Source organism: Ochotona princeps, chromosome 12, assembly GCF_030435755.1.
Source record: "Ochotona princeps isolate mOchPri1 chromosome 12, mOchPri1.hap1, whole genome shotgun sequence".
Classification (NCBI taxonomy): domain Eukaryota; kingdom Metazoa; phylum Chordata; class Mammalia; order Lagomorpha; family Ochotonidae; genus Ochotona; species Ochotona princeps.
Window position 1 is genome coordinate 51,730,924 of NC_080843.1, and position 14,161 is coordinate 51,745,084.

General features: G+C 43.5%; 1 protein-coding gene and 1 long non-coding RNA gene across 2 annotated transcripts in view; both read left to right on the forward strand.

The window, feature by feature from the left end:
• Window positions 1-14,161, forward strand: part of FOXO1 (forkhead box O1) — a 99,473-nt gene that overhangs the window by 25,946 nt on the left and 59,366 nt on the right. The gene's annotated exons all lie outside the window — the stretch shown is intronic.
• Window positions 7,402-9,683, forward strand: LOC131481580 (uncharacterized). Its single transcript, XR_009246418.1, has 2 exons — window positions 7,402-7,473; window positions 9,377-9,683. It is a non-coding gene; the product is annotated as an uncharacterized LOC131481580 (long non-coding RNA).

A 14,161-nucleotide genomic window follows, 5' to 3' on the forward strand; every position in this document is an offset into this window, starting at 1 on the left:
AATGACACACTTGGAGTGACTTAACACATTGTGTTTTTATTTTTTTTTCTTGCAACTTCTTAGGTTTGTGTTCAGTTTATTGAACACAGGCTGTTCATTTGTCAATGCCTGGGTGAAGTTTGTTGCTATCTGCATGGCAGGGCAGTATGGATGCTGGTGTGTGGTCCTGCAGCCAGGAGTCGGTTAAATGGCAAGTTGTCTGTTGCAGATTGCTCCATCACAAAGCTGAGCTCTGTGGTGGAATTGGGAAAACTCCCCAAAGATTTTGTTATAGGTGGCTTATTAGAAAAGGAGAATTTTCTTAAGTTCTGCTGTAAAGCCATACAACTATGGAACGTTGAGTATAGTATCCTGTCACATTACCTGTAATGTGGGCTAACAGTTTGATGTTCATGAGCTATTGTCAAGACCTCAGTTGTAAAATATCTAATTAAGCGAGTAGGCGTTCTCAACTGAATTTGAACTATGGAAATGCAACAAGGTGGAGCAATCCACCATGGGGGGGGGAGAGTTTGGGGAGGGGTGGGGGGGACTCCCAGTGCATAAAAAAATGTGTCACATAATGCAATGAAATTAATAAAAAAAAAAGAAAAAGAAAAAGGAAAAAAAAAAGAGAGTAGGTGTGAAACTTCTCCTAATTAAGTTTCCAACCTTGATGATGCATACCTTATTTGATACAGAGGTTTGTGACTATTTTTTATGACTCTGGCAAAATATGTATAGCATTTATTTCTCCTGCTGTGTACTTGTGCTAAGGAAAGTCAAATTCCTATCATTTATCGTAAGGAGACTTGCCAGTTCTTTCCTTTGCCATTCAGAAAGTTACTGTGATTAGATGTCTTTAGGTATGGAATAAGGACAACCACATTGATGTTTTCAAAGCTCCTGAGATAGTCTTCTGTATCATGATTCACTCACTTATAGAGCAAAATTTAGTGGCTTTAGTATATTCACAGAATTGTGCATTCATTACCGCAATCACTTTAGAATGTTTTCATCTGTCTGTTACGCCCCATTCCCCCAGTCCCCGTGTGCTGCAGCTCTAGGCAGCTATTCACTGACTGACTGTGTTGGCGGATTCGCCTATTCGGGACATGTCCTATAAGTGACATAAACATTTGTTATTTTTGTCTGGAGGCTTTGTTATTTTCTGTATTTTATTTTAGCCATACTGGAGTGTGAAATGGTGTGGTTTTATTTCTCATTTTTCTGTGAACTCATGCTACTACACATCTTTTCATGTGCTTGTTGGTTATTTTCAGGTCGTCTTTGAGGGAAATGCCTACTCAGATCCTTGCTCTCTGCTCAAGATTGTTTTTTTCATTCCTGAATATGGTTTGGGTCTTTTTTGGTAGTATTACTATTCCCAAGATACAGTTTAATAGGTATAAGGATTCTTTGCTGTCCCCACCTTTCTCTTTTTACCAGATTTTAGGAGTTCTTTATGTATTCTAGGTATAAGTCCCCCTTATCAAACATGTGACTTGCAAATACTTCCTCCCAATCTGTAGGCTGTCTTTTTACTTTCTAGTGATGATTTTTTCCCTTTTTAAAAAAAATTATAGTAAAATACAAAGTTTACCATCTCAGCTGTTTTTAAGTGTCAAGTTGAGTGACATTTCAGTACTTCCACAATGTTGTGCAGTCACGGCCACCGTCCATCTGCTGGGCTGTTTCCGTCTTGCAGTTTGGAACCTCCATTCCCGTTGAAGACCGACTCCGTGCTCCTCCTCTGCCGTTCTGCCCCCGTGCACCAGCCGTGTGCTCGCAGTGCCACTGACTGCTCCGGATACTCTCAGGGTTGAGTGCGAACAGTTGGTGCTGCTGTGACTGGCTTGTTTGCCTGAGCATCATCATGAGCAGGTATATCCGTGTTATGGCATGTGTTGTGTCCCTTTGTGCATAACCACATTTATTTTTTCACCTATGGGTAGACACTTGGCTCCAGTGAATAATGCTGCCATGAACATGGGTGTGCAAATAGTGGTTGCATCCTTTGAGGCCAATTCTCTTTTTTTGAATTTTGTTGCTTGTACTTTTGGTGTCATGTCTAAAGAAACCATTGCCTAATCCAAAGTCACAAAGATTTGTGCCAGTTTTCTTCTAAGAGTTGAAATCAACTCTTCTATTCAAGTCTTTGATCCCTTTGGGTTAATTTTGGTGTAAGTTGTGAAAGTCACATTCATGTTTCAAGAACATTTCAGCTCCTAGGCTTGCTTTGGTAAGCTGGAAAGTGACAGAGCAGAACTTCCAGTGAGTATCACTTTCGCTTAACAGCACTGCTGTCCCACTACCTGCTTAACCTCTGTTGGCCCTATGTGAGTGAGAGCTCAGGGGCAAAGACATTGTCAGCAGTTATTTTACATCTGTCCCCCTGCCCATAATGGCTTCATTCTACTTATCTACCCCACAACGTAACTTCTGTTAGGTGAAAAATTCTCCCATTTTTTAGTAAGCCTTAGTGGGGGCAGCTGGCCCTGGGTTCTCCTTCCCAGTCACGCAGGAGGCACAGAGGAAATCTTGGGGCACACCACAAGTACCACTGGAGAAATGAAAATATTTAAACAGAGCAAATGGCAGTGTAGTGTTGCCAAAGCCTGTCGTCTTCACAGTATTTGAATACAGTTTTAGGCTCTTTGTCTTGTATGCCAGACCAATCACCAAGGACATGCTTTTTCTGGTTTTTCCATTGCTGACAAATTTTTATTCTGTAGTAAGAATAAAATGAAAAACAAGCTTCACCCACTTTCCTCTAGTCCTTGACCTTTCACACCCTAATGAAATATGTAAAAATTATCAAAAATAAAAATTATGCAATTAAAAAGAAAACAAGCAGTCTCAGATGGTTATAAAGGCTTCCTTTTGGCTTGTGTGTGTTCACACTACACCTGGGTTTTTGTATAATCACATTTCTCAGGGTTTCATTCCTCTTGCTTAAATAAACATTGCTTGATCTATTCAGTGTGATTCTATGTGATTGAGTTTAGGCACTGATCTTATGAATAAGGCTTTGGGGCTGGCACATGAAGATGAAACATGTAGGATCTGTTCTTCAGGAGGTTGCATTAAAGTGTGTCCTGTTCATGAGGTATCCACTTCACACTGAATGAGCCTGATGGGCCAGAGGACCTTAGAGCCTCACAGTCCTTTGTGACTGCTTCCTGGTGGGAAGTGAGTCTCATTTTCAGAGGAGGCACGTAGGGGACATCTTGGAGCAAGGCAGGAGGTAATGACATGTAACAGTACTTTATGTTATTTCAGCTTACAAAATGCCTCCATGGGTCCCACCTCCATTAACTTGGTCTTAACCACCACCATGCCAGCTTCCATCTGGCCATATCTCCATTCCACAGATGAGGGGACGAGGCTTCTGTCTGGACATGTGACTTGGCAAACTTGAGTTATGTGAATAGCATGAATACAGATTCCACATCCCTTTTCCAGGAAGTGATACAAACACAACAGAGGTCAAATAGAACATAGTTAGCTCTTTAGTATTACAGGAGGGAAGTAGGCACAGTACAGAAAAGAGTTGAGGGGGCCACACAGTGACAAGGTTTGTTGAGATTTTACCTGAGTGTCCAGGAAAATTGAAACCTTTCAAGATATTTGAAGAAAAAGCTTGATTGACAAATACATACATATAGAATCTGCACTTATTTATGATATGCAGTTTGATAAGTTTCAACACATGTTCATGTTCTGGCTGCTCCATTTTCCATCCAGCTCCCTGCTTTTGTGACCTGTAAAAGCAATGAAGGACAGCCCAAAACCTTGGGACCTTGCACCCACGTGGGAGACCCAGAAGAGATTCCTGGCTCCTAGCTTTGGATCAGCTTAGCCTGACTGTTGTGGCCATTTGGAAAGTGAAGCAGTGGATGGAAAATCTCCCTGTGCCTGTCCTTCTCTCTGGAAACCTTCATTTCCAACAATAATAAAAACTTCCTTCTGTATGTCTTTTACCCAGATTGGCTGGTTTTAAACATTTTGTCACATTTGCTGGCATTCTTTATGTATGAGTATGTGTTTATATTAATGTGTCTTCCATGCCCATTGAGGAGAACAGCTATGGTGTTGTACTCCCTCACATTTCTGTGTTGATTTCTGAAGACTAGGATTATTCCTTGTAGGTTCATAATGTAGCTATCACATTCAGGAAATTTGCTGATGACAATATTAGCCACTGAGCCATTGCGCCTGGCCCAGAAACTGTTTCTTGTCACACTTTTCTGCTGGGTCACACACACATTTTCTGCTACCGCTGGTCCCAAGTGTTAACATTGGGAAATTAGGGATATTTTGTGAGCGATGCATAGAATTTGTTAGATTTACTAGAAAAGCAATCCATTAATACTAGAAACTACAAGCAGTATACAGCATGAGCATTTATTTATACTTGTGTCTCTTCCAAACCCATCGAGGAAAGCTGCATTTGTTTTTGGTGGATGAAGAGTTGTCTTGAAGGTTTTTGGATGATAGATGATAGTATCTGTCAAATTATCCAAAGATTTTTGGATGGCATGATTAGTGTATTTGTCCAATTACTTTTTGGACATAATAAATAATTTATTAATCATGTCCCATTTATGGTAATCATGATAATGATTTAAAATTTTTTTCCCTACTTAATGTGTTATATTAATTTATGATTATTTCAAATCATTGAGGTAATTCCATTGCATTAAAGCTGTAAGCCACTTGAATCTATCACAGTGAAAAGTACTTTATTGTTTCTACTAACTTAACATGGTCCACTCAAAACTTTGAGAAACTGAAACCTTTTGTTATTTTCTTTTTTTTTTTAAAGACTTATTTATTTTTATTGGAGAGACAGATATACAGAGAGGAGGAGAGACAGAAAGATCTTCTGTCAGCTGGTTTACTCCCCAAGTGGCTGCAATGTTCATAGATGAGCCAGTTGAAAGCCAGGAGCTGCTTCCAGGTCTTCCATGTGGGTGCAGGGTACCAACGCTTTGGTCCGTCCTTGACTGCTTTCCCAGGCCACAAGCAGGAAGCTGCATGGGAAATAGTGTAGCCAGGACACAAACCGGTGCCCATAGGGGATCCCAGTGCATGCAAGACAAGGATTGAGCCACTGGGCTACTGGGCTGGGCCCTCTTATTATTTTTTCCCTGTTATTTTCAAATAGCATTTGAAACCATGTTGTATAATTGGCTAACAAAGAAGTTAGAACTCAATATTCTGATATAAATTTTCTCCCTAGTGCAATAATCTTTGTGTATGTGTCTGTACACACATATAAATGATTTTCTACTTAATGCATATCAGAAAGATACTAGCTTGAGTAGGTAGTCCGTAGTTCCAGAATTCCTAAAAAAAAGTTTGAACAGAGTTGATAGACTTAAAACTTACTAAATGAAGTTGCCTGGTCAGTCACCATTTGCTTTATGGTGAGGAGGGGAGTTGGGTGCTAGAATTATCTTACTGCTATTTGTTAATTCCCTTCTCATGATGGGAATCATAGTAGGATGGATGAAGTGACAGAATGGAGCTGACAATACCTGATAGGTGTTACTCTTTGGCCCAGGTTTTAGCTGTTGTAAAAGAAAGTGTTACTGCAAGATCTGACAACCTGCTATGAAGCTGCTGCAGCTCAGCATCTTGCAGGTGCACAGAGTGACAGTTTCCAGGTGGGTAATGTCTTAGAATTGAGACTAGGGGACACTTCTTTCAGCTCCAGTAGAGGTTTACCTGGTCTGTTTATCTCCAGAGCCTGGTTCTACTTGGACTGGAGCCTCTCGAGCTGGACCGTTTGTCAGGGTCCTTTTCTTAGAGGTCCCAGTGAAGAGCTCAGCTCTGTTAGATATGGTGTGACCAGGTCATAGTGCAGTGGGACTTTAGTTTTCTGTGATCCTGAAATGTACTTTTAATGCAGCCTAAGCCTAGAAGGCCCTTTTCAGGATTTCTCTCCTGGTGGTTCACCTGAAGCTGTACAGTGAGAGAAGCAGTCCTTTTACCACCTCCAAACACGTTTCCCTCTGTTTCTCATTTTTCGTTCTTCTCAAACTGTTGAATTTCCAATTTTATGTTTATTTTAAATTCAGCATTCTAACTTGTCAGTGTAATTTAATTCCATTGTTGACTTTATTGCTTATCTCATTTTACTTCTTTTTGGCAAGTGTGCTGGTCTGATTTCTGGGTTATCATGTGATACACAGAAGTAAAAAGTTTATTTTCATAACAGTCGGCTACAGTAATAACCACTGTCCACAGGATCCCGAGTGTTGCACTTTTAAATGGCCTTTATTCAGAGTGGCTTACCAGTGGGTAAATGTTTTAGGATTATGGTTGGAGAGCTGCATCTTAATATAATGACATGTTATTTTTGAGAAGCCAATTTTCTGTTTTCATTTTTCCCCTTTTATCTGTATTTATGTTGTTTCTTTCACATTGGAGGGCTTAGTGAAAAAGTAAATAAGTGAACATTAAGTGGTTTTCTTTTGACTTTAACACTGCCTTTGGTAAATCTGTTGTTTCAGCTCTGACTTTGTGTGAATGGGGTACCACAGCAGACATAAAGCCATAGAACGATTAGCCTGGCCTTCTGAATGACACCTGCTAAGGTTCTTGGGAAGCCTCTTGTCTGAAGAGCAGAGCACTTCTTCCAGTGGCTCTAGTCATTCGGGAGACTATGGACAGCAAAGGAATACAGTGCACAACAATTTTCAAATAGAAATTTATCAGATATTACAAAAAAAGTTAATTTTGAGAAATCATGTTATGCAGGCATGAAGTCGTGTATTTTCTGTATTACGAGGATTACTTGTGTTAATATCAGAACGATTCAGTAGCCCCTTTTCATAGTTGATGAACTAGACCTAGGCAATCATGGAATCGCATGGAGCTGCATAGCCTTGGTGACGTCGGAGACAGGTCTGCCCTTTGTCAGAGCTGGCTGCTTGAGTGAGTCAGCGCCTGCAGAGTGGATACTGATGTCTCAGCATGTCTTGCTGCTGTTGAGCCAGCTCACTTGAAGGTGGTGTTGCTGAGAGAAACACTGCTTCTGCATGTCTAGCTCTTTGCCACTTGTGAAGTTTGAGACTTTCTCCTGGGATATAGGCTAACATTACATAAGCGGGGATTTCAAGCTCATTATTCAGAGAAATTATACAGATCTTCTATAATGTCACAGACAGCTAATATACAATGCTGATGGATGATGGTAATGCAAATCAGGAATCTTTTTTGAGTGGCTCCAAACATATAGACAGCAGTCTGTCAAGGTACTCTCTAGGGCTTGAGGGATGGAAGTGCTACGGTTCTATACTGCTTTCTGTTGCTGAAATGTCATGGATATAAAATACGAGGTTAAGCTGTCTGCTGGTTAATGGGATACCTACTTTTTTGCCAACTACTTACTTTGCGCCACATGTTAAGAGTGTTTTGAAGTCTCACTCTCCATATAAGATCGAGAGCTTCTTCAAAGAAGAACCCAAGGCTTAGCTAATTTATGTAGATCACTTGCTTAGTGAAAGGTGTAACCTGGAATCAAGTCCAGGATTCGGGAGTACTCTGAATTGTACTGTTCTGGGTTTCAGAATTTTGCCATTCAATAACAAAAAAATTGCTGCCAGTTATCACTTAGCCAGAATGCCCGGCAGAATACCGTCCTGAAAAAGGCAGCTTGCGACAAGGAAGAGAAGTAGACATTGTAATATGGATTGTTATTTACATATTTGTTTACTGTTTTTACATCTGAGCTGTCTGGAGGGAATATTTGAAAAGCAGATGTAATTGTGGCAGGTGTGGGTGTGTCACACTCAGATTTTTATTTCACTGGTGAAAGAATGAGGCTTGACGTGTTTGTGAGATCTGGAGCTCTCCGTATCTTGGTCCTGGTAAATTTTAGGGATAAGACGTAGACAGGTTTCTAAGGTAGCTGCCTTTCACTTAGTCTTTTGTTTTGTGCCAGAAGCTAAGAGTGTCTGTAATTTGAATTCTTTTCCCTTCTCTCCAGAGAATTTCACGTGTGAGACATCTCATTTGTTTTGTCCATGGATGATATAGAAAAGCATTTTGGCTGCACAGGAAGCTCTGAAATTAAGAATGGAATGCCAGGGGTTGAGTGTTGTGGTACAGTGGGTGAAGCCTCTGTCTGGTCACAGCCCTGGTTTGAGTTCAGGCTGTTGTGCTTCAGATCCTTCTTCCTGCTATTGTGCTGGGAAGGCAGCAGAGGCTGGCTCAAGGATTTGAGTCTCTCAAATCCTCACACCCATGGAGGGACCTGGATGGAGTTCCTGGCTCTGATCCTTGACTTGAGCCAATTCCAGCTGTTGGTGAGCATGTCAGGAGTGCGCCAGTTAGTCTGTCTGTCTGTCTGCCTTCCTGGTAAATAAATGTTAAAAGAGAATGAGATAATGTGTTTTTAGTTTCTTCTCAGTTACAATTCTGTATGGCATCGGAATCTCTCCCCCCCTCCCCCCCCGCAGTGGTATGTTTTTTTTTAATATTTTTATTGCATTTTTTGAATTAATTTATACATTAATTACATTGTATTACGTGACAGTTTCATAGGTACTGGGATTTTCCCCACCCCTCCCCAAACCCTCCCCCCATGGTGGATTCCTCCACCCCGTTGCATAACCACAGCTCAAGTTCATTTGGGATTCCCTCATTGCCAGCATATAACAAACATATAGTCCAGCGTCCCATTGTCCAGTCAAGTTCAACACCTTCTCAGGGAGACTGCCTCTGGTCTGAAGGCAGAGCCAGCAGAGTATCATCCCGCTCCGTCAAAAGCTCCAACATACCATCAGCAGCAATCCAGGTACAATGAGGCAGGTGCGGAGTCCACTGATTGACATAGTCCATCACAGAGTCTCCCCTTGCCCAGTGTTTCGCTGTCAACATATAGCTGAGGTGGTTGGTTGATCTACTCCATCTTCCATCTTTTCTTGGTTAATGTTCTGTTTCCTTCATTTTGATTGAAGGGATCCCCACACCGCAGTGGTATGTTTAATGCTCTTTTCTCTATCTTCTTGCTGCATCACTAATGTATTAGTTAGGAGTGCTGGCCTGTTGAGGGTTGTGTCCTGTGGCACCAAGTCTCTCTTGGGTGGTGCTGAATTCCCTCTCTGACCATTGAGACAGTTGTATACTGGGGACATACACCTAGTACTTTTTAGGGGCCAGGGGTGTCCCATGAATCTGGGATCTGATGTGATTTCCTGCCCATTTCTGTTTCAGTGCTCAGCTTGCTTTTCTTAATCAGGGATACAGCATCCCCTATGTTGCTGTTTCTTTTCCTGTCATGTCATTTGGAATCTGTGCAGAGATGAACACTTTAGTATAACATCTAAACCTGTCTGTTTATGTGTTTTTATGTAAAGTGGTTGGATCCAGCAGGGAGGACAAGCGATGTCTAGGAAGTTCATGGAAAAATATAATTAAAAGATGCTGTGGATTTTCCATGGACTGTTAGAAGTCCGCTTGTTGTGTGTTTACGGGTTTGAGTAAAGAGTAGGGGTTTATTTGAAGAAAGAGCACCAAGGACACTTGGGCTGCGTGGGGTGTTTCCTGTGGACATCTGTCCTGACCTGGAATACACTGGCAGTAGATGAAGTTGTTACCTGGGTCTTTGCTGCTGTCGTGGTCTCTTCCTTTCCCTTGGCTCCCAATCTAGACTGCCTTATAGTGGCAGTTTATTCTCTTCATCCCCTTTTTTGTATTTTTAAAAAGATTTGTTTATTTATTTGAAAGAGTTACAGTGAGGGAAGGAGGGAGGGAGGGAGGGAGATAGAGAGATATACACATCATAGGTATCTTGCATGTGCTGGTTCATTCAAGTGGCCACAAATGGACAGGGCTGGGCCAGGCCAAAGACATGAGCCAAGAACTCCATCTCAATCTCCCTCATGGGTAGCAGGGGCCCAAGCACTTGGACTATCTTCTGCAGGGAGCTGGATCGGAGGTAGAGCACCCGAGACTCGAACCAGCTCTCTTGGGATGCTGTCATCACAGGAGGTAGCTTAAAGCTCTGCACAGCACCAGCTCCTCTTTTCCCCTATTTCTTCCTATCATACTCCCTTATACCCAGTCTCACCTGCTGGCTCTGTCCTAGGTCTGAAAACACGGCCTCACCTGCCTTCTGTTTTTGCATGTCTTTCCTTGCTTTCTGGATGAGCTTCTCAGACTAAACCCTCTGCAGTGGGTGAAATCACTGGGCGGCCGTTTTGTGCTTTCTGTTCTCCTGCTGCTGTCTGTGTGGTTCCTGAGGTTCCACACGTTCCCATGCGGGTTTTGCCCTTTGCCGCACCTCTTCGTCTGAAGCCTCTGGCCCCATTCTCTTCATTATAGCTGTGTTGTCTCATCCTTAGCATTAATTCTCTCCATGGAACTTCCTAGAGTTACCTTGTTCAGTTCTTTGTTGTGGATTTTTCCATCGTCTCTTTTATAGAGCTCTGTGTTTTTAATTCTTGTGCGTGAGCAGTGTGCAGTAAGTATTCTTGTCTCAGTTAAAGATGTGTGTCTTCCATTTGAGCAAATATCTTAGATAACTGTAGCACTTTTGATCCACAAAGACATTTTCCTTTCTTTCCCTACTTCACATTGAATTTATTAGCAAATTTTGTCACCCTTACTTTCAAAATACAAAGGTGCTTTGAAAAAGTCACAGAAAAATGGAGTGCAGCTCATTTTGGTGCCCCAAATGTGAAATCCATGCATAGATGTTTCATAGTGTGCACTGTGCATGGGCTTTTTGAAGACCCCTTACATAAACAATTTCAGATCTTTTTTTTCCTTGAAAAATTTATTTATTTAACTTGAAAGAGTTAGAGAGTTAGAGAGAGAGAGAGAGAGAGAGAATGAATATGAATGAACACACAGAGACTGGCCTTGCAGCTTCTGGTTTACTCCCTGATTGGCTGCAGTGGCCAGAGCCCAGCTGGTCAGAAGCCAGGAGCCTGGAGCTTTCTTCTGTTTCTGCGTTTGCTTGCAGGGGCCCAATTGTAAGCAACCCCCTCGTGTATCCAAATGCCTTCCACTATTTGTCTCCTATGTCCCTGCACTCTGGGCCAGCCACCATTGTCTCACCTTGGTTGCTGTGTCTCCTGATTGGTTTACCAGCTTGTGTCCTTGCTTCCCTTTACCCTGTCTTTAGTAGGGGCAGCAGCTGCGTGGCTCACTCAGCACAGCAACTGAAACTGCTCCAGTGGACTTCAAGACTGTCATGCATGGTGCAGTCCCCCAGTGGTTTCTCTGACCTCACTTCTCTCTCTTGTATCCTTCTGGCCACATCGACCTCCTTTCAGGTCAAGCGTTCCCCTCTCTCAGGGCTTTGGCCTCATCCTTTGCCTCTGGAACACTTTTCCCAAAATGTGGGCCCCGCCGCTCTCTTCTGTCATCCCACTTCCCTTACTCAGGTGATCCCTCCTCAGTGCCGTCTTCCCAGGTGATTCTTTTTTTTTTTTTTAAAGATTTATTCATTTTATTACAGCCAGATATACACAGAGGAGGAGAGACAGAGAGGAAGATCTTCCGTCCGATGATTCACTCCCCAAGTGCGCCGCAACGGGCCAATGCGCGCCGATCTGAAGCCGGGAACCTGGAACCTCTTCCGGGTCTCCCACGCGGGTGCAGTGTCCCAATGCATTGGGCCGTCCTCAGCTGCTTTCCCAGGCCACAAGCAGGGAGCTGGATGGGAAGTGGAGCTGCTGGGATTAGAACCGGCGCCCATATGGGATCCCGGAGCTTTCAAGGCGAGGACTTTAGCCGCTAGGCCACGCTGCCGGGCCCCAGGGTCAGGATTTAAAAAGGGGTAGGAGGGCCTTTCTCCCTGTTTCAGCCACCGCCTCCCCCACAGTGTGTTTGCATTTCCAAGTGAGCACCACAACATGGTGATTAAATGTATGTAGCCTTAAAATTCCTGCTCACTGGAGGAAACTGGGACAGTAGAGATCAAGCAGTCTGTGAACAGTTCAGCTTTAGAAGCATCCAGGCATGGCCCGGTGGACTGAGCAGAACCACTAGTGCCAAGTTAATTCCTTGGGACTTTCAGAACATTTGTCTCTGTGTTGAATTTTGTTCTTATTCCTGAAACATAGTGGCCACTGAAATCAGGAACTAGAACTACTGGAAAATACCTTTGGAAACCACTATGTTTCTTGATACAGAAAAGCCAGAGGTTCAGATGCCGGTTTGGGTGCTGTTCCTCCCCTTTCCCCAAGTGTTCCCCAAAGAGGGCCCTGATTTACTTTCTCTTCTCTGTGTGAAAGTTCTTCACAGACTGTTAGACAAACAAGCCACATTGTGGCAGCAGCCATGAAGATCCAACTTTAAACTGTATGAAAGCTGCCCTAGCAGGCCTGGTCACGTGGTCCAGGTGGAAGACTGATCGTACAGCTGAAAAGACAAGGCTGCCAGATGCCCCAGAGTAACCCATGTTCATTTCTGTTCAAGTGAGTTGAATGTGCTTTCTCTTTGGGGACCTGTTTTAAATGCAGGTGCTCACACCCCATGATCATCCACGAAGCTCTACGAAGTGACAGTCAGGAAATGCCAGTCCTCTGTGTCCGTGCCTTGGTCCCACTGCCCCAGTGAGTAGCAGGCTCTCAGATACACAGCCCTGCTGCCGGTGCAGACAGGAGCAGGGTCGCTGTGGTGGCTGCTGCTGTGGGAACTGCAACTTTGAAGTTCCAGACTTTGATGTGACTCAAGTCTCAGACTCAGTCTCTCTGTGTGTGGTAACTCTTTTTAAAAAGCAAATTGAGCATAAAAACTGATTTAGATTGGGGATGGGTTGGAGAAGTAGGCCGTAAGAGGAGGCGGCCTCTTGTAAACCACATACAGCTAGCTATGTCACATCCGTGTGTGTCTGAGAAAGAGGTGATGGGGCCCAAGACCGGTTCCTTCTGTTGCTGCTTCTCTCACAGACTCTGCCCTCAAGCATACTGGCAGCCCAGGAAAAAGGATGCCTCTGTTGATGCTGTGTCTGTGTGAGTTGGTGTGATGCCTTTGCTGATGCTGTGTCTGTATGACTTGGTGATAATCCTCTTGGACAGACAGGGTGTTAGGTGTATGTGATGTGCTTTTGTGTACACAGATTCTGAAGTTCCAATTCTTAGGACCATCTATCATCTCACAACTTTCTTAACATTGCAACCAACAGAAGTTTCCTGCTTTGCCTCTGGCTGCTGGAAAGAATGTGGGAACAGGTAAAGCAGAGTGTGTGGGTGGGCCCTTTCCTCTTTTAAGAAGTTGCCATGCAAAAAAAAAAAGGGGGGGGGTGTCCCGGTGGCGTGGCCTAGCGGCTGAAGTCCTCACCTTGAACGCGCCCCGGGATCCCATATGGGCGCCGGTTCTAATCCCGGCAGCTCCACTTCCCATCCAGCTTCCTCCTTGTGACCTGGGAAAGCAGTCGAGGATGGCCCAATGCTTTGGGACCCTGCACCCGCGTGGGAGACCCGGAAGAGGTTCCAGGTTCCCGGCTTCAGATCGGCGCGCATCGGCCCGTTGCGGCGTACTTGAGGAGTGAATCATCGGATGGAAGATCTTCCTCTCTGTCTCTCCTCCTCTCTGTATATCTGACTTTGTAATAAATAAATAAAAAAATCTTAAAAAAAAAATTGCCATGCAACCCAGTGTTGTGGATAGTGGCTTGGGCCTAACCTGTAGAATTGGCATCCTGTGTGAGCACCAGTTTGAGTCCTGGCTGCTCAGCTTCCCACTGAACTCCTTGCTGATGCACCTGGGAAGGTGACAGGGCAGCAGAGGATGGTCCAAGGCCCGGATGGGCTTCCTGGCTTCCATCTTTTGGCCATTTGGGGGCTGTCAGGAACAATGGGTGGAAGATCTTTGCCCCTTCCTTTGTATCTGTAACTTTGCCTTTCAAACAAGCAAACAAATCTTTTTTTTTTAATATATTTTTATTTTATTTTGAATTCTGAGTTATGTGGTTAGGATTCTCCCCCAAACTCCCACCCCAACAGATTTTCCCCATTTTACTACAGTAGTGTAGTTCTTCATAAGGAATCATAATTCTATTATTCTCTTATTTAAGTGTACCCCGACATTCTTGGTACAGACAACGTCAGGCAGTCCAGCATCCCATTGTCTACACATGTCCAACAGTTTCATTGGGAATCTATCTTTCGTCTGACAGCAGGGATGCATGTTCCATTATTCCCCCACATCTGTATAT